This window comes from Strix aluco, chromosome 2, assembly GCF_031877795.1.
Source record: "Strix aluco isolate bStrAlu1 chromosome 2, bStrAlu1.hap1, whole genome shotgun sequence".
NCBI classification, from domain to species: domain Eukaryota; kingdom Metazoa; phylum Chordata; class Aves; order Strigiformes; family Strigidae; genus Strix; species Strix aluco.
The window spans coordinates 20548110-20575059 of record NC_133932.1 but is presented as its reverse complement, the minus strand read 5'-3'; the positions used below and the strand labels follow the sequence as shown (position 1 = coordinate 20575059).

Here is a 26950-nt window from a genome sequence, read left to right as displayed (position 1 = left end):
ATTTAAAAATGTCAAGGGAGCTTAGACTGAATAGATAGGTGCTACCTGTTGTTTCAAATAGTTTTTGATGAAGGAAATACATTTCAAAAGTACCAGTCACTGATTTACAGGTGCTGTACAAAGATTACATAAAACACTGAGATCCCTCCAAAGAAAACAAGCAGATTTCCCTCTTGCTCTTTAGTTTAGACTTATCATCAGTGTGGTGCTGATTTTCTTCTGCAGTAATCATCGGAGCTTTCAGATCTGCAAGATCCTAGATGATAGAGGACGATACCAACAAAAACAGGAGTCTTATTAGAGGGCACTCGAGAGTTTTGGCTTAGCTACCTAAATGCTTCACTCCTGTTCTTGTGCATTTTTATGGTGCAAACTCTGGACCACTTTAGCAACAGATGTCATGACTGGACATGCTTCTGCCCAAACATTTTGCTAGTCCCTCTCTGCTGAAGGTGTTGGCCTCTCACAGCTGAACTGCAATAACAGACTGCATGAATGTTCCTAGTCCATCTGAGCACAAAATCTGCCAGCTTATTTTAAATCATATCTGTTTATTCCCTAGCATGAATACATCTGCTTACAATACCTGCCTTGCAGGTCCTGAGAGACACCTAGGACAGCATAGTTTTTTCTGTCTAGATCCTTATATTTTAGAGCATCCAGTTAACATGTGAGATGGTGCGGCATAGGGGACCTGCCTTGGTAATGTAACTGATGGGATACACTCCCTGTGCCTTGGCTTGCTTACAAGATGGGCTATTCCTACACACAACCTGTACCTTTTGCCTGTCTTTTCTGTCAAGGCAAGGCAAAATGAATGCCAGCAGTCCAGCCAGCATGCAGGGAGTGCAGGTAATACTCTGGCTACAGTGTCTTTAAGAACCACTTGCATTTTTGGTAATTGCTTTTATAGGAGTAACCAGCATCAAAGACTGTAGCACGAATCTCTTGTAAACATTGAAATGCTGAAGCACAGGCACCTTCCACTTCAGAATCAGATAACAAAGATTGCTGCTGCTTTGTCCAGTAACACAACTTCAGCCTGCCTGGGACCCATGCAAGTCAGCTGGCTTCCTCATCCAGGTCCCTATTTCCCCCATGTGCAGAGACTGCCATGTCCCCCATGGTGTCCCAGCTCTTGGTGGTATAGATGATGTTCAAAACTAAGATTTGATGATAAAGAGGAAGGAGAGAAGGACTGAGCCTTAGGATGGTGGACTCTGAAAGTCACAGATGTGGGGAACAAGTAAGAGTTGTTCTGAGATCTGATCATTTCCATGTCTTGTTTCCATTAGGACGTTTCCCAGGCACGCACTTGAGCCATCCTTACATAGCATCTCCCAAAGAAAAGGGTTTATGTTCTTGGCAACACGTTCCAAAAAAATGTGTCCCCAGCTCCCTGCTGCCATAAGCAAGCACAACTCCAGTGATTTCAATAAAGCTGCACTTTCTGTGGCCCTAAGGCTATAATGCTACAGTAAACAAAGCCAGATATTGTAAGCCTTTAGGGTCTGAATGCAAGTCTTCAATGTCTTACACATACGATCCACCAAAAGATGGCTCAACCCACACCTTCAGCTGGCTGTCACAAAGCTCTTTCACCCACCAGCAGAACATGAATCCCAGGGCCTCATCCGGAGGCAGAGCGGTGGCTGGTGGACCTCAGCCTGCTCCTCACGGGCACTTCCCCTTGAAAGGGCAGCAGTACCTCGCGCCTGTCGCGCTGTGTCAGCACTCCCAGCCTCCCTGCTGAGTCCTCTGCCCTCTCCAAAACGAAACCCCGCACCTCACTGTAATGGCCACAAGGATGAGTTCGAGCAATAAAATGCTGATACCAAAACCAAATGACCTTACAATTTCAGCTGCTTACCACTCCAGTTTCTTGACTTCCCCATCATACAGCTTGTTTTCCCTTTACATCTAAAACATCCAAACAAACACCGCTCGCTCCAAGCAAGGGACAGCTCGAGGCTGTTACCAGACTAGGTTTGGGATCTGCTGGCACGTGCTGAAAGCAGACCCACGGCTCAGATGACAGCATGCATCCTGGAGTAAGAAGGATGTAATGCTGGATAGTTGCTCAGGACTGAGTGAACACAGCAAATGAATGGTCTTTCCAGCTTCAGAAGTGGTCCCTGAAGGCCAGCAGTAAGGGACTTGGGCTTGATAATACAGTCTGGGGAATGTACTGCACACAGATCCAGTAAGTAATGTTGAAAATCCATAGGCAGAGGAAATGTTTTAAAACAAAGGAGGAAAATCTACTTGAAATCAATACCATGAAGGTCTCTAAAAGGAAACACTCTGCAAAAAAAGGACACATTTGCCACATATAAATTTTTAATGATATCTTGTAGTTCTAACAAAGCCCTTTTAAAAATAAAAAAAAACCCAAACCAGATACTGTAATACACCTGATAAAGCAATCATCCTCACATGGCAAAATATGATTTTCACACCTGGTAAATGAAATGACTGCTGCATCCTGAGGCCAGGGTTAGGGGCTAAGGTGAGCTGTTAATGGAAGGTTAGAGACCACATAACGGCTCTTCAGGGAGCACCTTTCAGACGCTCTTTTCATGTACAGTAGCACACAGTGATCAGAAGGCACTGGCAGCACATACTAAAGTCACTGTCACTGACAGTGGTTCTAACTGTGCAGTCGCCAGTTGATAGCTCGGGTTAAGATAGCCAGCTTGCATGCCAGCACTCCTCTGACTCAGGCTAAGGCTCACTCTCTTGTAAGAGCAATCCTGTATTCTTTCATCTCCCTCCTGGCATGCCTTCTGCAGCACACCAGGGTTAACCACTCACTCTGTCCTCACAGACGAAGAGTGAAGCTATAGAGCCGAGACAACAAACTTTTCGACTGCATACAGCTAGAGCCTCTGAGCCGTTAAAAGAAAAGCACACCGTGAAAATCAAGGAAAATATTGATCACAGGCCATACTGGCAGGAACTGGATGGCATCAGAATCTGTCCTGTATCAGCATGCGAGACTGCTCGATTCGGGCAGGATGGCTACGCAATTTGCCAATCACTCGGGAACAAGAGAGAAGTGAGACCTGCAGGGAGCCAGCAAGCCCCAGGGGCATGGATATTTGCAACAAAAAATCCGAGTGGAATCAGCAAGAGGAAGAGGCAAGGAGAGATACACTATGTGCTCTAGCACCAAACAAGACACGTGGCTTAACAAGACGCCTTAGAATATCTGGCTCCATAAATTAGACTGTGATTCCCAGTCTTTAGCTCCCAGCTCCTGCTGATTTCTGTGGATAAAGGGGATGTTTGTCACTCCCAAGATCAGACGCCAGATCGAATGCTTTTCAAGAAGTACACAGATGAGTATGTTCCTAGGGAAGAATGAGCTAGAGCTAAGCCTTCAAATGAGCACAAGGAGAACCTCCTGCCCACAGACAGGAAAGTGGTAACCTCCTTCACTTCCTTTGTGGCTTTAACCTAAACCACAACTCCTCCCTTTGGGTTAGGAGTCTCTTCCACTCATTCAGATGTTTGTCAGCTTGTCTCTATAATACCCAGCATCCGTCGCTGCCACATAGGAAAAAAAAGCTCTCTTCTTTTTCCCTCTCTCCCACACCCCTATTGCAGTTTCTTTCCTAAACAAGAATGGCTTCAATGCATGGCAAAGCAAGTCTAAACTACAGCTCTTCAGGCACAGGCACAGAAATCAGCAATTGCAACACGAGGGAGCAGGGAGAAAGGAGACGTTGGCATACAGGCTACACCAACATTTGGGAACGCTGGCAGTGAGGAAACGTTGCTGCCAGCAGGAAGAGGGATGCCAAACCAACTCACAGGGCTTTTCCATGAGTGCGAGCACTCCTTCCCAGCCCGGGGTGCAACATCCCTCCTTCTCCCCCAAACAGCTTCAGAGCATGGATGAGGTGCTGAAAGCAGGGGGCAGAGGGGACCAAGTGCAGGGAAGAGCTGTGCTCACAGGAGGCCCTTTGCCCGTGCATGCGGAGGTGAGAAGGACAGGTCTCGTCATCCCTAGTGTGGGGCATCAATTAGGGAGAGGCAGCAGCTCCCCCCTCACCAAGATCCCATCATCTGCAGAAGGGAGGTTTAACGATGTGAGAGACAGTGGCTCCCACCCAAAACCCTCCCGGTCTAAAGGCTTAACCTTCTGATACACAGGTGATGTCGGGGTTTTTTAGACAGAGTTGGGCCTTGTGAAAGACTTGAGCAGTACTGCACAGGCATTTTTTTCTACCTTACAATTGCCTATACCAGGCAGGCAGAGAGGTACTCGGGAGGTAATCTCTCCCACTGCCCCAACTGCAACGCACTGGGCAGCCACACTAGTGTCGAGTGATGCAGTCGCTCCCTTGTCGCCCCCAGCTCCTAGTACAGTTTGAGACTATCTAGGGTGAGGGGGAATGCTTTTTATTCCTTCAAGATTTTCAGAGACTTCAAATCATTGTTCTATATCTGATCAGGAAAAAAAATAGTTTTTGAAATTTTCAAAACAAGAAACTATGACCAAATGAATTAAATGCAAGACTTCATTTTACCTTCCTAAAGCACTTCATTTTCACAGCTTCACAACTTTGCTCCATTTTTTTTTCAAGATGGGACAGGGAACTGGAATGAACTTTTCCCAAAAATAGCAACAGTTTTGGCAAATCAGCAATTTTCTAAGAAAAATGTATCACTGGAGAAAAATCCTAACAAAACCTAGTTCTATTATTTCCTCCCAGTACCACACAAGAATATGCCTCCGTGGTGTAATTCAGCCTTAAGTTTCATAGCAACTCTGATTCAGACATATTGCACACACAGATATTAGAATATGCCTTTGACATCATGAAAGCAATGCAAAATAGTGTATATACAATATGGCCAAGCAATGCTGCTATGGAAACCCTTGCTTTGAATTCCCACATATGGGGTGTTTAAATTCTTATCCCTAATATTGCTTTAACAGAATTTTGTGTATTTTATTTCCTTGCTCAAGACACCTCCCTCTTTCTGGACTCTTCCCCTTGGAAAAGAAAGACGGTTTTGTGGGTGAAGCAGAAGGTGATGAGATCTGCACCGCATTCCTGGTGTTGCCTTACACACCAGCTCCATGAGCTACATCAAGAGAAGTAACTGATTTGTGCCTCAGTTTCTGCAGCTGTAAAATGGAAACAAGCTGACGTTCTACTTCGGATATGACTTGAATGTGCTCTGAAATCCTTTGTGACAGCCAGCAGATACATGCATCCTTATTCCTATTTGTTACTTTCCGTAGGCGAGGAGTTACTGTCCTCTACAGACCCATGCTGATGATCTCTCTATATTGAAGAACCAAATCAGGAAGTACAGTCGCCCACTCATGTAGCGAACAGATAAGTAATAAAGCAGCGCACTTGCCAACTCCTAAGGAGGTGGTTTCTTAAAAAGACATAGGAAGCTTTCATGTTTTGAAGCTGACTAATTTCAGAAAGTTCCCGTTTCGCTCTCTTTTTCTTAAACTTCTTTGAAAAATGTCTGTTTACCCGCTCTTCTGAAGTGTCTTCTGCTGGGGAGGGTCAGACCAGCTAGATTAAAGGTAACAGTGCTGGAAGAAAAGAGGATGCTTTATCTGTCCATCTCCTCCATCTGCACGGTGCTCCTGGTGACCCTAGCGGTACCTTTCGGGTTTCACCCCGACAGGGAGAGGACGCAGCAGCCAGCAGCGGCCATCTGAAACTCTGCCGCCTGCTTCAGGGTGCAGCGCATCCCAGGACACATGGCACCACCTCCTGAAAAATTTGAGCAGAATGTGCAATCTAATAACGATCACCCAGCAGCCAGACAAACTCACCCGTGCAATCCAGTGATCGCAAATGCAGATTAAGTTACTTGCATTTGTCTGATGGTGTAATTGCCAGACTGCACATTCAAATGAGTATTTGTTTAACTGTGTGATATACAGATAGAGTTTATGCACTTGAGGCCAAATTCACCCCTGTTGTAATTTCCCTAACTCCAGTAGCAATTACTCAAAGGATTAATTTGGCCCACAGTGTTTCCTAGTATATGTGATTCATCATTTCTTTCCTATAACAAAGAATAATACACTGTTTCAATCAGTGGTGATGTCCTGGCCTCCTTGAGGCTGCCGGACTCCCTGTTTAATCAGACATAAAACAAATCACTTGCAGAGGCAGAGGCGTATAAGCATGCTTTAATTACAATATTGTAACACCAATTAGAGATCTATCTAATCGAGGACTCAGTACTTCCTACTCGGGTATTACTCCCATGTTGGGATAATTACTGCTAATTAAGCTTGGAACTAATTAGGCCAAATGATCTCATTTATACCAACATAGATGACTTCTAGGAGTTCACACACACAAAAAAAATCCAAGGGTGATTTTATCATTCCTGGACTCATCAGCACTTTGCTTTTGAAATGGACTGTCCCTCCCCAATGGATAAGCCCTGTTAAAACTCAAGTCCCAGATCTCAGATGATCTCAGATTCTCCCAAGGTAGAGAAATGCTCTCTGAAGGCCTTTCAGTTGGTTGGTCCAAGTCACCTTCTGCTCTAATAGACAGTGGATTAACAGAGCCGTGTCCCATCACGGCCTGGTTCATTTGAAACCTACAGGCCGTTCTCACACAGCTACGCCCACAACTTCTCAGTGCACTTAGCACTACCTATACCACCACTGTTGCTGCACAGAATAAGGAGGTTTGCTATAGGGTGCTCACTGACAACAACTTAAAAAATTATTTCTTAAACACACCAATCGCCGTATGTACTTGTTGCATGATTTGCACCAATGCTGTGCGTAATTAGAAATTGCATCCCAACACCATTTAGTAACGGTGGCTCAACTGTGCTGTATGTGATGGCTGAGGGAAGAGGCTGACTCTAGCTAATGGAGTTCCTTGCAAAGCCTGTCTGTGCTACAGGACTCCCTGTGTTCACAGTCTGACTGTTTCTAACAAAGTTGGATTTCCACTGCAGTTGAAAAAACAAAGGACAGCCCATGAGGCTGGGTTTATGTTGCAGCTTCTCCACCTCCCCTCTAACCCCAGAATTTCTGCACCAGCTCAGCACTGAGATTCTCAGATAGAAGAGACGCCAAGGCAACTACCATTTAGACCTGGCTTATGGAAACAGTCGCAGGCAGGCAGTAGGTAAGGTGTTTCCCACATAATGTCGACATGGCTGAACTGGTGGGTAAAACAAAGCTTAAAACCAAAAACCTCTAAGCACTGCATTTTTGTCTGGGTATTTTGGAGACTATGAGTTGGCCAGGATTTCAACAGTTGCTTCTCACCCAAAGATGGTTTGCACCAGTAGTGTGACTTCCTCTGCACTATTTGCTGATTTCGGTTTCATGCTGAGTGAAAGAAGAATGCCACCTACCAAAATACCAGTCCCACCTCTCAAAGTGACTGGACATCTTTAAAATGCAAGCAAGGACTAGTGTGCAAGAACTGGCTGGGAGCACCCATCCTGGCACCCACCTGTCTGAACCACAAACTTGCACCTCAACACCTCTGCTTAGCCTGTCACATCAGTCGAGGCTGCAAACTGGTGGGTCTGTGCTCTCGTACAGTACTGGTAAGTCAAGAATGGTTCAGTCACGTTCACTGCACAGGCCATCTCTTTCTGTACATCCCTTCTTCCAACTCCTGCCTCAAATTCAAGCCTTCCAGATCCGCTTCAAGGCGCAGCACGTAGTAAAACCTGCTTTCTCTTTACTTTTGGCTTTGTCTCACCAGCTGCCTTTATTACTCCTAAAGGTTCCTCCTAAATACTTCATTTTCTTACGCTTCTGCGTACTTCGGGCTGGAATCCTGAAGACGCTGACCCCAGGAATTCACCATTGTCTCCAGGTCTCCTTCCAGCCTGCCCCTTTATCCTCACAGTGATCACTGTTCCCTGGTGAGTCACAGACACCCCCCCTTCTCCCCTTCAAATGCCTCCCGAACAATCCTCTCTTTTCCAAAGCTTGTCAAAACTGAGCCCAGCAGGATTCCCTACACCAACCTGACCTGGTTACAATACCTCCTGGAACTGATCCTCCAGCTGTCTGTGAAATTTCTGTAGAAGTGCCACTTCTTTATGCAGTACCATTAGCAGAAGATTAATAAATAATGCACAGGAATAACACAATCCCCAATAAACAATGTACTACTTCTCCTATTTTCTTAAGTGAACATGGATCCTAAATCTGATCTCCCCCTCCACTTGTTACCCAATCCTCATCTCGGCTACCAAACTCTCTCCTCCCTCCCCTGGCAAGCCTGTCATTCCTTTCTTCCCAGCTGCCAAGGCTTTCACTGCTACCCCCTCCAGCCCAAATACACTAGCAGACACGAATGCAAGCATCCATACACATATCAGGTTGCATGTTGAAAATGCACACGCTTCCATATGCTGCAATACAGTAGCCCATGGCCCACTGAATCATATTTATTTGGGTATCTGCTGGAACCCCTGAAGGAAGAGGTGAGTTGGAGGAGATCTTCTCATGGAAACAAAATCACTGAACCCAAAGTCTGAGCAAGACAGCGGTAGATATATGATCAGGGCAGTGTTCAGCAGAAGCACACATTGGGCCCAGGGGGCCTCTCTGAATGGCATCTTTAGCGTTAAAAGGGAAGAATTCAGGAGCTTTAGATCAGAAGTGCATCCCAGCTGGGCATTAGACTCTAATAAATAAGATGCTTTACACTGACAGAGTGCCAGAAACCTCCTAACATCCTCCCCAAGCTCTGCATACAGGCACTTCAGTCGATGGTGGTTTGGATGGCAGAAACCAAGCAAACAAGCTCCCTACGTAACAGAGGAGGGAAAGGAAGCAACGTCCTGGTGGAGGAACATCAAGTCACAACCACTACAGAAAGCACCATGAATGCTCTAATTTGGGACTACAATAAGTCCTTCAGGACAGGGACTGTCTCTTTCCGGTGTCTGGACAGCACACTGCACAATGGGTCCTCAGTCCCCTATCAGCACTTCAGTATGCAAGTGTACAAATATTTACTGTCACCAGTGGCCTGCAAAGAGAGGCAGGCCGCCTCCGATGGACCTCCCCTGGGGCACCTCCAGGGGATGATGGAGGTTTGAGTCAGTGACCTAAGACCCACACCTGGGGAGCTTGCTGGGAGTCACAGTTCACTATGTCCTCCTTCCAGACAGGTTCCCTCAGTTATTTTCAAACACCGATTTGGGGATTTTAATACATTTTTTTCAGAGCAAATCCCACACTCATATTCAGGGTCTGCCTATATGCAGAGGTCTAGTTGGCGGCCAGCCCTGTGTGGCCCTACATGGTCAACCCTGTATGTGAAGAGGCAGAAAGTGTAAGGAAACAGGCATGGGCCAGAAATAATCAAACTCTTGTTCTTCCGGAGCACCAACCACAGGGAAACATCCAGAGTCCCAGCAGCAAGATGGCAGGAGAGCGGGGACACTGGCCCCGTCCCCTCCCATCCTGAATATCTGGGTTGGTACCGGCTGCATTTTCAAAAGGAAAGAAAAGGGGTTGCTGCTTACTGCAGGCAGCTGCCAGGTTCTTATCCTCAACCCTCCCAAGAGCCCTGGCTCAGGCTCTTGTTGCATAAGGCAGGGACACATCCCTAAGCCTAAGGTTTAGAAACAAGATGTATTTATTTGTTATTATTTTCAGTTATCTGAGTGCAGTAAAGGTCAGAACACTTATCTTCTAGAGTTGGTGCCTGCTCCCACTCATGTGATTCGAAACCAATTGAATGATTTTTTCCATACTTCTCAGGCAGAAAAAATCCAGTGGGAATGAAACCTGATACAGGGCATGTTCTAAAGAGGATCTGTGGGAAACGAGGATCCACCGCAATGGGAGGAAGGGGAGGCTTGTGGGCATTCCTGGGTACCTCCTCCCCAGTCCCCATTAGACACAAGAAACATGAATAAAGATGGATGGGGAGGCCACAGCTTTTTACTTAAGTTTTAAGCAAAGCTGATCTCGAGGACTGGAGTGGACAGTGTCACCTGCATGATACTCCCAGAGCGGCATTTTGGGTGACAAGACCCAAGGACATAGCTGCATGTCCTGTGCCCTGTACATGGGCTGCTCTATAATCTCCAAGATTAATTTATGCAAAACACAGGAAGACGTGCTTTTTCCTTTTGCAGTGAATGACTTCATTAACCTTTCAGGAGCTTGCTAATAGTGAAGTAGAAGCAATGGGAAGATCACTCTTCTCGGGGAAGGGGACTTCTGCCATGTTGCTAATAGCACGTACCTGGGAGAGGCCAAAGACAGCAGCAAACAATGGACCCTGACCTAGTAATACCCTGCCTTCCCCCTCTGCTCTCCCAGACACCCTCCAGTCTCTGCCCTGCTCTTACAATGGCCCTTCTCCCCTAGCTGCTGACAGCTCATGGCGTGGCCAGAGAGACAAGGAAGCCAGATGGGAAGGCAAACAAGGCAGAGGAACATGATTCTGGAAAGAGTCTGGTGAGAGACCTAGCCCAGAGGCAGAGCGGGAGGGAAAGAGCAGGTAAAACAGGTGAAGCAAGTATGGAGAAGGAGAGAAACTGTGGGAAAACTGGGAAAAGGTGTATGGCACCCTGCATGGACCGCGAGGGATACCATCTCAACATGCTAAGGAAGGGTCGGTCCGTTGCAGAGACAGAGGGGAGAAATCAGGAACTGTCTGATTACAAGAGCTGAGGCTCATGACTTATGAGCCTGGGACTGAGTCACGCCTGGCAGGGGCAGATGTGGTGCTACTCAGAAATGGAGTTGAACTCCACTGGAGGCCAGAAAGTCACTATGCCCTGTCCTGTAGGACACTGGATGAACTTCAACACACAGCCATCTGCGTGACCTCTTTGTGCTTTGCTGTCAGGAAAACCTGATGAGCCCTGATTTGGCCGGCTCTCCCATCAGCCTACTGGCAGCCAACTCTCCCTGCCTGGGGCAGAGGACTTCTCCACGCCACATGTGCCCACTGTGGGAGGCAAAAGAGAGTCCGTGAAGTGATAGCCAGAAAGCACCACCTTTCAAGTGTCACTGCTGGCCACGATCCCTGCAGCCAAAATGCTGTCTCTGCAGTGAGGTGGTTAAATAGGCTGCATCCACTCGGGCTGACTGGGAGGCAACTCTATCCCACATCAGATAGTGGGATGGCCTCTGCGTGGGATCAGGTGGCTCTCTCAGGCAGATGGGAGAGGGGTTCTCCTTAATGCAGTGACCCTGCTGCCCCTGTCCCACCCAAAGAGCAATTCTCGTCCCCTGCCAAGCACAGGTCTCCCAGGAACAGAGCACAGCTGTCCTGACCTGCTGGGCACTGGCTTGCTGGCTCAATGCAACTCTCCAACAAGATGCAGAGGTCTCCCCAGATGTTTGGTGCTAGTCCTCTCCCCCTTCCATCACGGCTTTTCCTGGCAGAGCATGGGACCCTGAACTCAGGTGGAGTGACGCAGAGGAACAGTCACCCTCCTCTTGACAACCACAGATGTCTCCAAGCAGCCAAGCAGAACACAATCCACGTTTTCAGGGCAGTGTGTCTAGAGCCCGGGGGGAAGTTGGGGGAATGGGAGTAGGATAACGGGCCAGAACCAAAACAAGTCATGAGGTCGTGTCCAGGGAGGTAAGGTGTGATGCCAGGAGACAAAATTTGAGACAGACTTCATCAGGCTCCCAGGCAGAAATAAAGTACTCAGACATTGAAGTGACAACTGTGCCACAGCTCAGAACAAGACCCGAGGCAGTCCCATCCCAAGCCAGCGGCACACAAGCAGAGGGAGCCTCACCATGCTCTGTCAGAGGGCAAGCTCCAGCCCGCCTGGCCCGCGGCAGGCCACAGCAGGGGACTGTCCAGCTGATCCCACGCCCTGTCCTTCTCGCTCAGGCCCTGGCCAGCCAGCCCCGCCAGCACCTCCCATGCGGCCGGGCTGCAGAGACACGCAGCCAGGGACAACAACAAGAGGTCCACATCGGAGAGACGCGTAAGGGAGGAATACGGGGGATAAACTAGAGAGAGGCGATAGGAAGAGTGTGCGGCGCATGAATAGTGGGGGAGGGTAGAAGATACAGGGTGAGAGAAGAAAATGACATGAACAGAAGGAAGGGAGCTGCAAATAGAAGGGGATGTGGAAACAGCAGAGAGAGACAGATTGCAAGAGCGGTGGAAGTAGAGGAGACCTAGAGGGACAGAATATAATAAGAACTCTTAAAATGAGAGGAAAAGGGAGGAAGGGAGAGGAGCGGAGAGGAGGGGAGATGGATTTATGGTCTCCTGAAGAAGGAAGACAAAAACCCCGCATCTTTTTCTCCTTAGCTTTCAAAGGTTTTGTGGAAGCAGAGTGAAGAGTTGTCATCCTCATTTTAAGAAGAGGGGAACCAAGGTACTGAGACTGAGAGAGGCAGTGAATGAGTGAGATGGTAGAAAGGAGCTTAGCTGTCTAGAGTCTTCTGTCAAAGATACAGGTGAAGAACAGTCTTGACTTTCTTCTCCTGAGCACACCAGAGAGAGCCCACTACCCAAAGATGGTAGGAAGAGGGCCTGCTAGAAGAACAAGAGATAACCCAAAGTAACACAGGAAAAAGAGCAGCACCTGCTCTTTTTCACTAGCATGAAGGTCTCTGGAGATATGGATTTAGACATACACAGAGCAAACAAACCAAGAATGCGCCAAAATAAGCACTGTCTGAGTGCTTACAGGGAGAATTACTCACAGGGAGATGTTGCATTGCAGGTTCAGGTACCTGCCAACCCTACCAGCTTACAGCCAGCTGCAAGGAAGACCGAGGAGGGGTGCGCAGGAGGCTGTGCAGGGGGTCTGATCCTGCAACACTCACTAACACCTTTCTTTTGCAGCTTTTTTTTTTTTTAGGTGTCTACTATTTATCCAGTTTAATTTGTACCACCTTTATGTTTCAACTGCCACTATGGAAAACAGGCTGTTGTGCATACAAACAAACACCAAGACCCCAACACCACATACGCGCAAGCCAAATATAGTTTGTAAGAGCCCTGAATAAACCAAATACCTGGTGCCTGCCTGCACTCCCGTACACACATGGGCAAACAGAGCTTCCCACTTAGTCACTGCACACAGGAACCCAAAGGATCCGGTATTTTCCTAACCTCAGACAACACTACTTTATGGCTTGCTAGTGCAGTAATTGTCTAGGATTCCCTCATCAATGAGTGACGAAGGTCTCTCTGCTATAAACTGATGTTAATGGCAGGTTGTGTACCTTGTTTGTTTATTGCCGAGGAGGAATGTTTGTCGTGGCTGTCAAGTTTATAAAAATATTTCCATGACTTCAGACAGCTTGGCATTTTTACATGCAGCTGAGAGAGTGGGTGAATGTACAGATGAAAAATTGAAGAAACATTATTAAGGGAGGAAAGAGAATATCTCCTAGCACCACCAAGACAGCTTAGAAAGGCCAGGGAGGTCAGAGACATTTCTGAATAAAATGCATTTTTTTTCCCCCAGGGGTTTCTGAAGAGCTGGCAATAATTAAGCATTACAACACCTTTCTGGAGTAGATAAGTCAGCTGAGGCCGTCTGGGGTTAAAGGACTTGCTCGTGATCACACACAGCAAATCAGTGGCAGAGAGGAGAATTAAACCCAACAGGCTTAGCTTCCATTACCCAAGTCCTGCACACCTGGCTGACGTCCAGATCAAAGGATGGGAGCTGTGCTGACCATGGACCTGACTGTCAAGCACAGGTCCTCCAAGACAGTATAGCAATCGGGCAAAAAGCTGAGCGGCAGGCATCCACCCTAACTTAAAGATGGTAATTGTGAAAACAAGTGACAGAAGGCTGGGAAGCAGTGCCTAGTTACGAACTGTGGTGCCAAGTGGATTAAATATACATCAATAGATTCAATTACAAAGAGCAGCATGCAAAATGGAAGTGACTGCAGTCAAGGACCCAGGATGGCAAGAAATAACACCAAAATATAATCACGGTTTTCAGGAGGAAGAAATCCGTGCTTCCAGACCTCGTGGAGAAGGCGCAGCCTTCGGTCTCCAGGGAGACTGTCCCAGGCCACCCCAGGCAGTGAGCAGACAGTGACACCCAAGCCCCGAGGGCTAGTGAGAAGCCTGTGGGACTCAGGTTTAGTGGGCTGAGAGAGATCTATATCACCTAATGCCGAGCAGCCCTTTGTTATCGCTGTCACCAGAGAAGCCGGAGAGCGAAGTGGCGGAGAAAGTGAGCTATTCCCCCGGCCCCCCTGGCCGCCCCCGCCTCGCCAGGGCAGGGCTGAGACGCACCCACTGAGTGAAGAGGAGGAAACCTGTTCCACTCTTTGGGGGGGTCCGCACTGCCCTGGGCTGGAACATCCAAAGACCCTCACTAGTGCCGATATTCAGCCCTGCCTCCACCTGTGCCCGAATGCACATTCTGTTTTGGGGGGCCCTGAAAGTACCAGATTTGCCAGAAGGCGAGGTCAGATCCTGACACCACTGGCCAACCCAGTGGTTCAATACTCCTTGTCTGTAGCGGAAACAGAAGCTCACCTCTTTGCTCTCCTTCTTCGCCCATGCATTTCCCCGGGATTTCAAAGAGTTATGAAATTATCATTGCAATCCCCCACCCAACTTCATCCTGTGCTTACCATGACACATGTACTACCCCAATCACTAGTAACGATTTAATTTCCTCCTTCTTCTTGGAGTAAAAATAGCAAGGATAATCATTCAGCACTCCATACACACAGCTGCCACCTGAAAAATGCAGGTGAATGCAGTTAAATGAAAAGGCAAGTACTATCTCAGACCATTTTTTGTACCTGGAGAACCAGACCAGCAGTATTTTGCATGCAAGATTACAGGTCTGTGTGTAGTTGCATTTTCACATTCCATTACTGCAATTGCACATGGCCAGTTACGTGCCTTAGCAGCAGCTTACAAAAGCAATTGCTGCTAAACATACAAAATCCAGCCCCCAGATGCACACGCACACGACTGAAAAACTGGTCCTTATTTTTCTGCTACAGAAAAAACATGTATTTGCTAGCTGCCTGCCCCCTGTGCAAACACCACACCAGCGTATTTCCTTGCACTTGTATTTGTATGTTAATCCACATATTCATTCGAGCCTTGCAATAACCTAAAATGTATACAGCATTTTGCAATTAGAAGCGTCCCAAAAATGCAAAAAAGGCCCCAGTTTTTGCATAAAAAATTCTTCTCCCAGCAAGCAACTGTAACCACCTCTCCAGCGAGAATGTACTGTCTGTTTAAGACTCCAGAGAAATACAGCGCTAACCCTTTAAGACAGTAAGAGATGAATACTTTTTTTCATTTAAACTATAGGGGAGTTTTACCTAGATAGACTGCAATTTCCTGAGCTCGAGCCTGGCAAAGTGCCCAGGGCTAAGACCACCCCCGCCCCCCCTTCTTTTGGCAAAAATTACCATGGCGTCTTTAATAATCAGAAGTAGGTTTTAGGGGGTTGTTTTTACAAAAGATGCCGAGACAAAACTCAGTTGTAAGCAAGCCCGGGTACTGCAGAATTTCCTCCAAGAACTAAACTGATGCGCGACGTCCTAAGCGAACTATCCCCAAATACCCTACCAAGGGATGGTTCAGTACTGAGTCAGAGGGAAGCAGACTGAATCACAAATAGCTATTCCTGCAAACTGCTCTCCCCCCCTCAGCCCAAGTTTACAATCCGAGCAGTGACCAGGTTGCGGTTAGCTTGGGAAAGCTGATGAGATCACAGTCTGGGGAGATACAGCCTCAGACAGCCTCGAGTTTTTGTTAATCAGCTCCTTGTTTTGCGTGGAGGCACGGACAGCAGTTGTTACACCAGGTTTACCATATGTTTATAATATTGTTGTTATGGGAATACATGTACAGTCCATGTCACTGGCAAGTTGCGCTGTTTTCTGCTGGAAGGACAAAACAGAATTCACTGTCCAACCGAGCGCCGAGTGTGCGCATACTTCTAGCAAAATTTATCATAGCATGAGTCACGCTCGGTGCAAAACTGCACGCTTTGTTCGTGCGATGGTGTGCGAGCCCACCGTAGTGTCTGCACAGGAGCACGCAGCACTACACAGCCGTACGCAAGCAATTCGGTGTGCTGCTCCTTCCCTGGGAGGTGGGCAAGCATTACCCCCATTTTACAGATTTCAAAAGGAAAATCAATCTGAGCTTTAACACAATTTCTCTAAGGCTGCCTGTCAAATCAGTGTCAGGATCTCAAGTTCTGTGAGACCTCTGTGTCCGAGACCTCTGTGTTCAAGACCTCCATGTCCGAGACCACCATTTCTCAAACGTGCCAAATGAAGGGGCAACATTAACTCAGTTAGGTGCATAACTCCACATCACACAGCAAGAATATCTGCTTCTCCATGTGTCCCAAAATGGTGTTTAGAGTTTAGACTTTGCTTATAGGACACAGGAATAATGTGTTTGTATGTGCAAGACTGTTATCAAAACCATGACGCCCGAGACGCCTGCACCCTTAGGTGTAGGGCAGGGAGCATCGGTGGTGCACGCATCTCCAGCAGGTAGGAGCAATGTCGGTGGCTCTAGTGGCTCTGCCACGCAGGGGCAACACCGAATAACTGCTGAGGAGAAATTCTCTTGTCTGATAACCCCCAATGCCACAAAATCCAGGCTGACGGAGTGAAATACATTTTATTTGCTGCCAGCCCCACCGACTCCTGAGCCACCGCTGAAGATCTCAGAGGCAAGAGCAGCTGACTGGAGCAATGCACAACCAGTTCAAAGGAAAACCGATTTACCCGTTTAGTCTCCTTCTAGACATCAGCAAACAGCATAAGAAATGGCCAACTCCCCTCCCCGCCTCTCCCCCGCCCCCGGCCCTGACACGTTGCCATTTTCTGTCCCCGTCTCCATGCAGCTAGTCACATCCCATGCCGTAGTTGAGGAGCGGCGTGCAGGGTTTAATTGTGCACGCGCTCTCCGGGGAAGGGCGGCATGGGATGCAACCGACTGTCCACAAAGGAGCGGAGGCAGGAGGCCAAGGCTGGTTATTGGCCTCAAGTCATACTTGCTGATCGGCGCGTCGAGGATTTTAAAGCGCATAGCTGATCAGATCAGCAGCTTGTCCTAGAAGGAGAAAAGTGACATAAAATATGCACAAGCCTTCCTTCTGTCCTGACAGCAGGTTGAGTTTTCAGATGATGTGGAAACAGCAGCCTGCTCTCCTCCCCCCAACATGGTCTCCTCTCGCGCCTTTGCTGCAGCGCTGCCGTCTTGTTCCCGACTCCAGAGACTCCGCTCCCTCCCCAGCCTTCACGCCGAGACTCAGGCTCTGGCCAGGGGGCTCCACGCCACTGTTTTTATGCCCGCTCAGCCCTTGGCCTTTCTTCTCAGCATGCCAAGCCGGGGCTCATTAGTGTTCCCTGTTGTTAAGCTTTTGTGGCTCAAGCCCAGCCAGCACCAAGCTGGAACAGAAAGGACATCAAATCCCCATCCAAGGGGGTGCAAAACTTCCCTGTGCTGCCAGCCCAGCTGGAATTCAAACAGGTGATCCCAGAGAGGAAAGGTGGAGCATGCACGCGTGTGATCTGCGTGTGCGGGAGCAGTGTGCGAGCTCTGTCTGCAACAAGCAGGCGCTGCTTCAGCTTCCTTCCAAAGAGAGCAACTTTGAGTATGTTTGACCCGAGATCAGTCCTCTGCATGTGTATGTGCATAACATTTTTATGGCGTCGCTTGTGCATGCAATGTCTGTGGTATGTGCCTGCTCCATCACCGGAACGCTGCTGTGAACGGAAAAGCTAAAATATGGCACATACTGGTTTCAAGTCTTAGCCACCTCACATCGTCATTCGTGCTATTGCAAAGTTGGCTGTCAAATACTACCGCTACCAGGCTGATAGAATAAGCTATTATGTAAACTGAGGAAAACACAAGAATTGGGCCGTGTCTATGCAGGAACCACGCTTACAAGATGTGCATGTTGCCCCTCAGGAGGAAGAATGTGCTACACAAGCAGGTGTGTTTGCACGAACTTGCTGTTTCCGTGCCTGTGGAGGAGCTGGGTGCACAGGAGCGTTCATGATAAAGCTTTATTTCATCCCCACACATATTTCCACAAGGGACGGATATTTTGTTCGTGCTGTTGCCAGATTCCAACATAATTAACAGAAATCTCCAAAGACATTTTAACAGAAGGTCCCCCTACCAGAGAAGCCACCTATGGAAAAGGCAAGCCACATGCTCCCTCCCCATCCCCACAGCTGCAATCCTTGACCAAGTCACTATCACCCCTTGAGCTGGCTACAAAGATCTCTTCCCCCTACCAACTGCCCTGAACCCTGCCGAGTCAGAAAACTCAACCTCTGTTTCCTTCTGTGCCAAAAAGTCCTGATACATCACATTCAGCTTAGGTACACTCCATCCCTGCTTGTGTCCTGATTCAGTTTAAAATTCCCCCTCTTTTTAAAGCCCTCCAAGGAGAGGGTCCAGGTCTTTCTTCCTCGGACATCCTTCCTCCCCGCTCCCCCATCTGTCTACGTTCTCTCTCCACAGGTTTTCCACCCAGCATCAGAACCGTAGGTGCCGGAGCCACCGCCTCCTCCCCAGGTCCAGCTGCCTGGAACAGGCATTTTTTTCTCCCTACCTCACTGCCTGACAAGTCTCCTTTCAAACATGATCTGATACTTCTCCCCCTCCTGTGATGATAAACCTCAGTCTTTCTCCCTGCTGCTCACATACCTCCATCACTGGACTCTCTGACTCTAAAGCGTGCGGGATAAAGGTATCATGGAAAACGTTACAGCAAATCATGGGGGTTTGCTTTGATTCTTTTTCTGCTTATTTATTTATTTTTTTGAAGGGAGGTAACAAGTCAGAGGGAAGCTGGCTGAGATTTCTGCCATACATTTTTTTCGCAGCAGCAAGATCCTCCATCTTCCTTGCTGGATTGAATAGGGTCTCAGGACAATTTAGACTCCCTCCCCCATCTCCCATTCCTGCTCATATTCTTCTACACACGATGCTCTCCTCCCAGCCCTGACTGGGAAAGCACATATCCTCACTCTCTCCCCCTCTTTCGGCTCCAGCCTCTCATAGGTTGTGTCAGGACATTAGGATGACGAACGTTTGTGCAGCTCAGATTCTCTTGTAGGTTATTTTTTAACAAAAAAACTAGAATCAATGAAACTTGAATGATGGCAGATGACAAACTTAAAAGACCTCGTGAGGATGCACCTCGCGTACTGGGAGGCTTTCTGCGCCTCATGCCAAAAGGAAAACATAACCCTCTCAATTTTAACCAAACCCAGCGCCGATGCTGTAATGAGGCCGGGCGTGAGGATCAGGGTTTCTCTCCCCTCTGCCGGTTTTTTTTTGGTTTTTTTGGTTTTTTTCTCTTGCACATTCTCACCTCACCGACAGTAGGTTAACAGCCACAAAACCTCCAGCAAGCAAGCAAGCAGGCTTCACGCTGCCGCTCTCGCGCCGAGCTGGATATTTACTTGCTGATAAACGGCAACGGTAAATACATCTGATTCCATCTCCCAACATCCAGGAAGGGAAACACATCTCCCATCCGCGCGGCAGACTTCCCGGGTCTGCCCGGCTCCGGAGGCAGAGGGATGGAGGAGTGACAAAAGACCCCCGGCGTTCCGCCCTCCCCGGGGCCGCCCCCGCGGGGCTTCACCCCAGCGCAGGGCAGCGGGCGGGGGGCGCCCCCCTGGCCCCCGCCGCCCCCCCAAAAGCCGCCGGGACAGGAGCCAACAGGTGGAGGCGCTTTTTGTCCCTCCCGCGCTCGGCCCCGGCTCTCCCCCCCCCGCCCCGCGCTGGTCCCGGGATCCCCCCCCGCCGCCACCGCCGTCCCTCCCTGCGCGCCACCGCCGCCGGGGGGAAACTGAGGCACGGCGCGGCGGGGACGGCCGCCGGCCGACCGCTGCAAAACTTTCCGCCCCCCCGCCGGGCCGGCGGGACCGGGGGGGAGCCGGGCAGCGTGCCGGGGCTGACTGCGGCACACGCAGCCGCCCGCCCGCTCGCACACATACCGGCGCGCACACGCCGCCCCCCCGCCGCCGGCAGCCGGGCCGCGCCAGGGGAGCCGGCGGCGGGGAGGCGGCCCCGGGGGCGGCGGCGCCAGCCATCGGCCCCCCGCCGGCAGCGCGGCGCGCAGGCTGCCCGGCGGCGGGGCCGGGCCGGGCCGGGCCGGGCCGGGCCGGGGCGGGCGGCGGGGCCGGCGCTTACCTGCCTCAGGCGGCGAAGGCGCGGAGCGGCATGTCGGGGGGCGGCGGCGGGGAGCGGGACCCTGCCGGCGGCGCGGCCTGCGCTGGCCGGGCGCTAGGGCAGCATCAAGGCAACTTAGGGGGAACCCTTGCGGGGCCTATTGTCTGCGCGGGGCGGCGGGGCGGCGGGGCGGCCTCCCCCCGCGGGCGCCGCGGCGCTTGGTACGGCCCAGGCATTCATGCCAAGCGGCTTTCACACATGGAGGCTTGTCTCCAGCGGCTGCTGACAAGCCACAAACAAGACGTCCCCCTCCCTCCTCCTCCCTCCTCTCTCCTCCTCCTCCTCCTCCTCCTCCTCCGGCCTCCTCCATGCGAACTCCCAACTCCGGTGACAGGCGGGCGGGCCGGGCCTGGCCGCCGCTCCCCGCGCCCGCACCCACCCTCCCCCGCCGGGGCGCGGGGGCAGGGGGAGGCCGCCCGTCGCCTCCCCGGGAAAATGGCCGGCGCCGAGCCGCCAGCGTGTAGCGGGGGGGGGGTGGTGGGGGGGTGGTGTCCCAGCCTCCCCCCGCCGGTCCGGTGGGCTCCAGCCGGAACGGCAGCGAGAAACCCGCGAAGGAAACGGCGCGGGCCCACGGCCTCCCTCCGCCGGCTGCGGCTGCCAGCGCCCCGGCTGCTCCAGGGGCGGCAGCAGCAGCGGAGGAGCCGGCGGAGGACTTGGCCCGTTCCCCCAAGGGCGCGCAAAGAACAGCGCAGGCCGAATGGTGGGGACCCAGCGCCGGGGCCTCGGGGCCAGCTGCATCCCGCAGCCGCCAGCCCACTTGCCGGCAACAGGGTGGCAGGAGGCAGGGGAGAAGGGCGAGGAGAGGAGCGCCAAAACCAAGCCCTCGTGGGCTCCCGAAGATGTCTGCGGCCCCCGACGCGGGGAGCGAGGGAGCGTGGTTCTGCAGTGGGAAGGTCTGGCTGCCTCCCGGCACCCCGGCACCCACAAAGGGTCTCGCCCAGCAGCGGGGCCGTGTTGGGTCCGGGCTCGCTGACATTTGGGCAAAATGTTTTCAGTGGCTTCAGCTAAGAGGTTTTTATGCTCTCCGTCCAGCAAAAGCTAAACCAAAACATAGCCGGCATGAATCATTAAACTCGGCACTGCCTGGCATGTGGGTTCAGCAGGGTTCAGTCGGCCCAGAAAGCAAACCACGTGACTGGCTGTCATACGTTTCATAACGAAACCACAAAACTCAATCTCAAAAAACACATCCCTGTCCAGGGACAACAAAAGTTTTTTCCTGTGACTCTCAGTGGAAAAGGTCTACAGAGCCCAGAAGAGTGTTGCACCTGGTTTCATTTAATAAAAATAATTATAATTATCATAATAATCATCACTTCAATAGCTTTTTTTGCCCAACGATCTCGGAGACATTTTACTAACCCTGGCAAGTATTTTTATCTAAATTTAACAGTGGTAAAACAGATGCAGGCAGATTAAATGACCTACCCAAGGTCATCTTCTGAACCTGTAGCAGAAGGGAGAATGCACGTTTTTGAACTCAAGTGCTCAATAGAAAAGCCACTTCCCAAAACCAGAGCTCCTACAATCCCTCCAAAACTCAAAAGTTTTATACAAGTCAGGGTTTCGCTGCAAGAAATTTTAACCAGGTCTAATTTGTAGCTTGGATACTAGGACAGATGCAAATGAGGTTCTTCCCAGGAAAGAGAAATAGAGGTCAAGCAGGGAAGGAAGACTGCAACCAAGAGTGACTGGGGAGAAAGGAGAAGGGGAAGAGTAAAGCCAGGAGAGAAGGCTGAAAAATGAGAGATGCTCTTACAAATTTCCCATCTGGAAGGGCACCGAGAGATCTGGGTGAAAGGACTAAAGGCAACATGGAGAGTATGAAAAGGTGGAAGAACGCACAGTCTAGAATTTGACAGGCAGGAAAACCAAATCAAATCTTTTGCGGTCAGGCAATTGGGAGGTAGAGCGTGCTCTCACCAAAGCCTTGGGCAAAGGTGTCAGTCAACCCGCCTGAGCAGGCTGCCCAAGAGCTCTCCTCAAGAGGACTCTGACCTTGATGAGTGCTGGGAACTGGCACTGCAGATCCTCAGAAGAGGATGACTGCTGCACTCAACCTGTCGAAAGCAAAGCCAGATTGTATGCAGAGTGGTCATCACGTCTAGCTTCAACTCCTGCAGTCTCCACAATGGGATGTAGGGCAGCAGCTGTGCCTACTGGTACACAGGATCTACAGCAAGGCTCTGACATCTCCCGAGCCTAACATCCAGCTCAAGATTTCTGAGTCTCTTAAGGGAGAACAAAAGCCTCTCTATATTGTCACTGATCATTTCAAGTACCCACATTCTGCTAATGGGGAAAAATAATCCAGGGCTAAACTTACCTTCTCTGGGGACGGCTGCACCCAATAGATAGCCTTTCTCCACTGCTCCGAGTCTCACTCTGTCAGGCCATTTTTGAAGCTTGATGAAGATGACTTGGTCTTCTTCTCCAGTCCCTGGACTTCCTAATGCCTAATCAGCTCTGGGTGAGGCCATATCTTCTTGCAACTGATGAGAGCTGCTGCTCTTGGCAAGATGGATTTTCCCTCTTCCTTCATTTCCATAACGTTTCTCTTCTGTTTACTTTCCCATTGCTCTCCTCATGGCCCCAATTCAGGACAGCATGTAAGCACATGTTTAATCTCATTGATCTCATGGCACTCCATGTATGAAGGAAAACATGGGTCCCTTTGCCCAGCGCCTGTTTATGAATTTTATTTTAAAGAGACATGAGGTAAAAGTCAGAAGCGCTCACTTGAGAGTGGACTGGAGTGTGGGCTTCCCCCTCCTCTCTGCTGAAACCCCAGGCTGGCGATTCCTGCAGATGCTTCCTCTCCGGTGTGTGTGTATGCCCAGGGAAGCCACAGCTCTTTTAAGAAAATCATAATGCCTTTGGCAGAAGAGGTGAGCATGCCCTCTCTCTCCAAAACAGCCAACAGCTCCAGAGCTGGAGCACATCCATGGGAGATGCAGACAGGAAAGCCCTGGGGCAGAGGAGGCAGTGAAGGCTGGGTCTTCCATATCCTCCATGAGTGTTTTAACCCCTTTGGACACTGCACCTTAAAAAGAAGCATCATCCTCTCTGGGGGCTTGCACAGAGCCCAAGGTGGAGATATGTTCCTTTAGGCAAAGAGGCATTTCCTGTCCCGCTCCTCCTGCTTCTGCTGCTGTCTGTTGTGCTTAGCCTTGTCAAGTGGGAGGCTTGCCCAGATAGGTGCAGAGCAGAGCTGCTGAAGCCGTGTGGCCTCACTGTCAAATCTGGTGGGCCTGAGGGGTCTGGGCATCCCCAGCATCAGGCATGAGCTGAACAAGGGTTTGCAGGATAATCATTTGCACTCAGGTGTCTAAAATTCACCCATGTCCTGCTTTAGGAGACCAAGAGCTTCCTTTTATTTGGCTCATCGTCTGTCAAGTAGGAATTACAGTGCCCCTTTCTTGCACTTCAATTAATTTAGATTACATGGTGGGAAATTTTGGGGGGAAGCGAGTAAATAACACCTTTTCACTATGCACATGTACAATGTCTTGTACAATAGGACCCCAACCCCAGTTACATTGTTTAGGTGGCTGCTGTAAAAGAAGTAGCATGCAATAGGATAGTCTAGCCTCCATACATATGGATATACCTAAGTTTCCTTGTCTACTGCACTGAAGCATTCAGCTGTTCCCTCCTCTACAAATTTCCCGAGCAGGAATACATACACCTGCACCATATAGATGTTTTGCACATGCAGGGTAGACCAGACACTTTTAGAGTGCGCTGGGCATACTGTACATATGCAGATCATCTGCAGAGCATATGCACAGCAGGTCTGACAATTTTTGGATTCGTTAGACATAGTGCGTTCATGCTATACAGTTCACCTCCCCAGTGTGCAGTTGACCTATCCTGAATTTCTGGATGTTCAGCAGTCCGGCTATCTAAAATTCCATGCTACCTGGTGGGCATGTGGAAATTCTGGATGAACGTATGCAGTATTGAGATTTCATCCCAACAAAATTCCCAGGTGGAGAAAGACGAGATGTCCAGAGAAATACACACACGTGAAAGCTCACGACGCTGAAAAAGAAGAGGTGGTTCATCTGCACCTGTGCAGCAACCGTCCATATCTCCTGATCTATGCTGCTCTGCCTTGCCTAGTACTTATTCCTCTCAGTCGAGTGCCCAGGCTGTTCTGAAATCTGGGACTTTTGTGTCTACTCTGCTACTCTGAACTTGCATGGCTCTCTGTGGTTATCTGTACACATGCATCCCGTCTCATAACGTGTAGGCTGGTTGTGATTGCTGCCAGTCCCTCTGTCCCTTGGAGTAGATGTTCTGAAATGCTGTGCTTGGTCACATTTTGCAGCACTTTGGAGAGTCTTTTGCTCAGCCCCATTAGTTTTTCCCATTGTCAGTACAGCCCATCTAATTCCGTTGCTGTAGATGCTTCATTCCCGGTCCTCAGACAAAATATTCTTAAGAAAATCTTGGGAATCCCATTATTGCAAATATTCAAGCCATCTGTTACTTTTCTTGAAGTCCCTGATCTTGGATTCATGGGCTTATGCAAGAATCTCAGCCTTCACTAAAAAAGGAAAAGTAACTTTTCTAGCTCATGAAAGGCTCCGACACTGGAATAGCAGAAGAGGACCCTGAAGTGATCGTGCATGTATTTTCAAACCAGATTTCTGAGCTCATGCCCTGATTTGCAGGTCCTGCCTCTCAGTGTTGCTTTCTGGGGGTGACAGGGCGCTGTTTGTCTGGTTTCAGACCTTTCTACTGGAGGCAGAGGATGCGCCGTGGAGTGTGGTGAGAGGAGGAGAAGGACGGCTCTGGAGCGGTGCAGTAGAGAGGTATCCTGAAGTCTTCTCAGCCCGAGGGGCCACTGTTCCTCTTGCAGTTGCATTGTTTTATGGTGGTGTCACGCAATGAGATGGTGCCGGTTGTGGTTGTAACCAGCAGGCGGAGCTGAGCTGAATAAACAAGAGCGAGCTATTCATAGCCATGAAGAGGGCAGAGCACTCCTCTCCTAGCAACACAACCAGAAGAAGAGCAGAAGAGCTCTGCCCAAGTGGTGAAGAAATGTGTGCGCAAAATGTTGATGTCCCTCCCTTCCCGAGCAGTTCCCTCTCCATTGCTGTGTGATGCCTGGAGACCTCTCACCTGCCCCGCTCCCTCACTCCAAAACCCCTGCTTGAACTCAGCGATGCGCTCATGCAGGTGGTGGCATGGTCTGCCTTCTGGGGTTTGATCAATGAATCGTCCTCTTCTGGTTTAGAAAGACAAACGGGTGAGAGGTGAAAGGCCGGGTGCAAACCTGCGCCGTGGGCTGGGGCAGCCGGGAGCTCCTCGCAAGGGTAGGAGGAGCAGGGACACACTCTGCCCTGCTGCCTGTCCCAGGGTGGCTGCTGGACCATCCTTGGTGCAGAGTACCCGCAACCAGCTGGAGGACTGCTGCGTCATGTCGTTCCTCTGCTCACTTCTCCTTATCGGAAGACCAGTTACATCAACACCTGCACGTAGGGCCTGATTTTTTTTTTGGAGGGGGGGGAGGAAATCCTAGGGCACAGCTCTGGAAGCCTTTGGTGCAGGTATGTGATAAAGCCCACGGCAGGGGAGTAATACCAGGTAAATGTGCAGGGATGTTTTGCAAAGGAAGCTAGCACACCCAGCCGTTTGAAAAATTAGGCATGTAGTAGCAAGGTACTGACAAGTGTTCCACACACCTGTAACACCGCCAGTAAATCAAGCAAAAGCATTTGTCAGCTCATCATTAGGAGAGTAATGAGGTAAGTACAACAGAATTTAGGGCAAGCAAAGAGGCCAGCATCCGTCTGCAGGAGATATCGCCAGAGACAAGAGTCAAACTTTAAAAGAAAACATGTAGACTCTAAGCAGAGGGAACCCAGTCCCTAATGAAGAGCGTCCCTTGCTCTGACCTCTGCACGGTGCAGACATACAGTCACACCTCTGGGAAGGACGAAGGCTGCCTTTGTCCTCCTACTGCCATGTGATGATAGACGCAGACTCCTCAGCCCTCAGGACCACACGCTTCTGATTTCACCAGTCCACGTGCCTAACAAATGCCCCCAAATGAGCATACGGGTATTTTGATCTCTGGCACACCACGATGAGCAGATTGTTGACAGCCATCATAGTTTTCCTGCAAGTTTTCAATGTGTGAATTTAATAAATCATTGGGAACAAAAAAGGAGGGGGGGGGGTAATCATAGGCACAATTACAACATCTATCTGAAAGCTGCATACTAAGCTTCCAGATCTCTTGCAAAACATGCCACCACTTGAACTCCAGGAGTAATTATCTTTTATGGAGTTTGGCGAGGAGAGAGGGCTTCAACTCATAGTTTGCCATTTGGTTACAAACTATTTGCTAAACAGCAGGAGAATGATCAAACCCAGGAATCCTGGGTTCTGCTCCTAGCTATAGGACCTAGAGGTTAAAATAGCAGAGGGGCAACCAAGTCACATAGATGTAGCCCATGCAGATGAAAGGCAGAGTAGCTGAAGGGGTAAGACAACTGTATTCTAGCCTCAATGACTGCCATACTGTGCAGCCTTTTTCTTTATTTTTGCATTGCAGGAGGGTTAGGCATCCACAGGGTCACAGACCAAAGCCTTGGCCAGCAAAGAAGGTTGGGAAGTGCTCTGGAATGTAAGTGGAACAGCAGTAGGGGAAAGCCAGTGATGTAAGGTGTGCTTCCTCAGAGCAGCCTCCCCGAGTCTGCAGGAAATTCAGCCTGGGACTCTCACTTAGTGTACCTGATTCA

The 26950-nt window shown here is 49.8% G+C and overlaps 1 protein-coding gene across 4 annotated transcripts in view; it reads right to left on the bottom strand.

Moving 5' to 3' along the window:
* BCL9 (BCL9 transcription coactivator) overlaps positions 1–20364 on the bottom strand; it is a 59619-nt gene extending 39255 nt beyond the window's left edge. For 3 of the 4 annotated variants that reach the window (XM_074813030.1, XM_074813085.1, XM_074813074.1), the window contains exon 1: positions 20157–20364. The gene's annotated coding sequence lies outside the window, so the exon portion shown is untranslated. Of the gene's footprint in view, positions 1–19329; positions 19678–20156 lie in introns of those variants that run through there. The other variant, XM_074813054.1, reaches the window with a different exon arrangement.
* Between the last annotated feature and the right edge of the window lie 6586 nt (positions 20365–26950).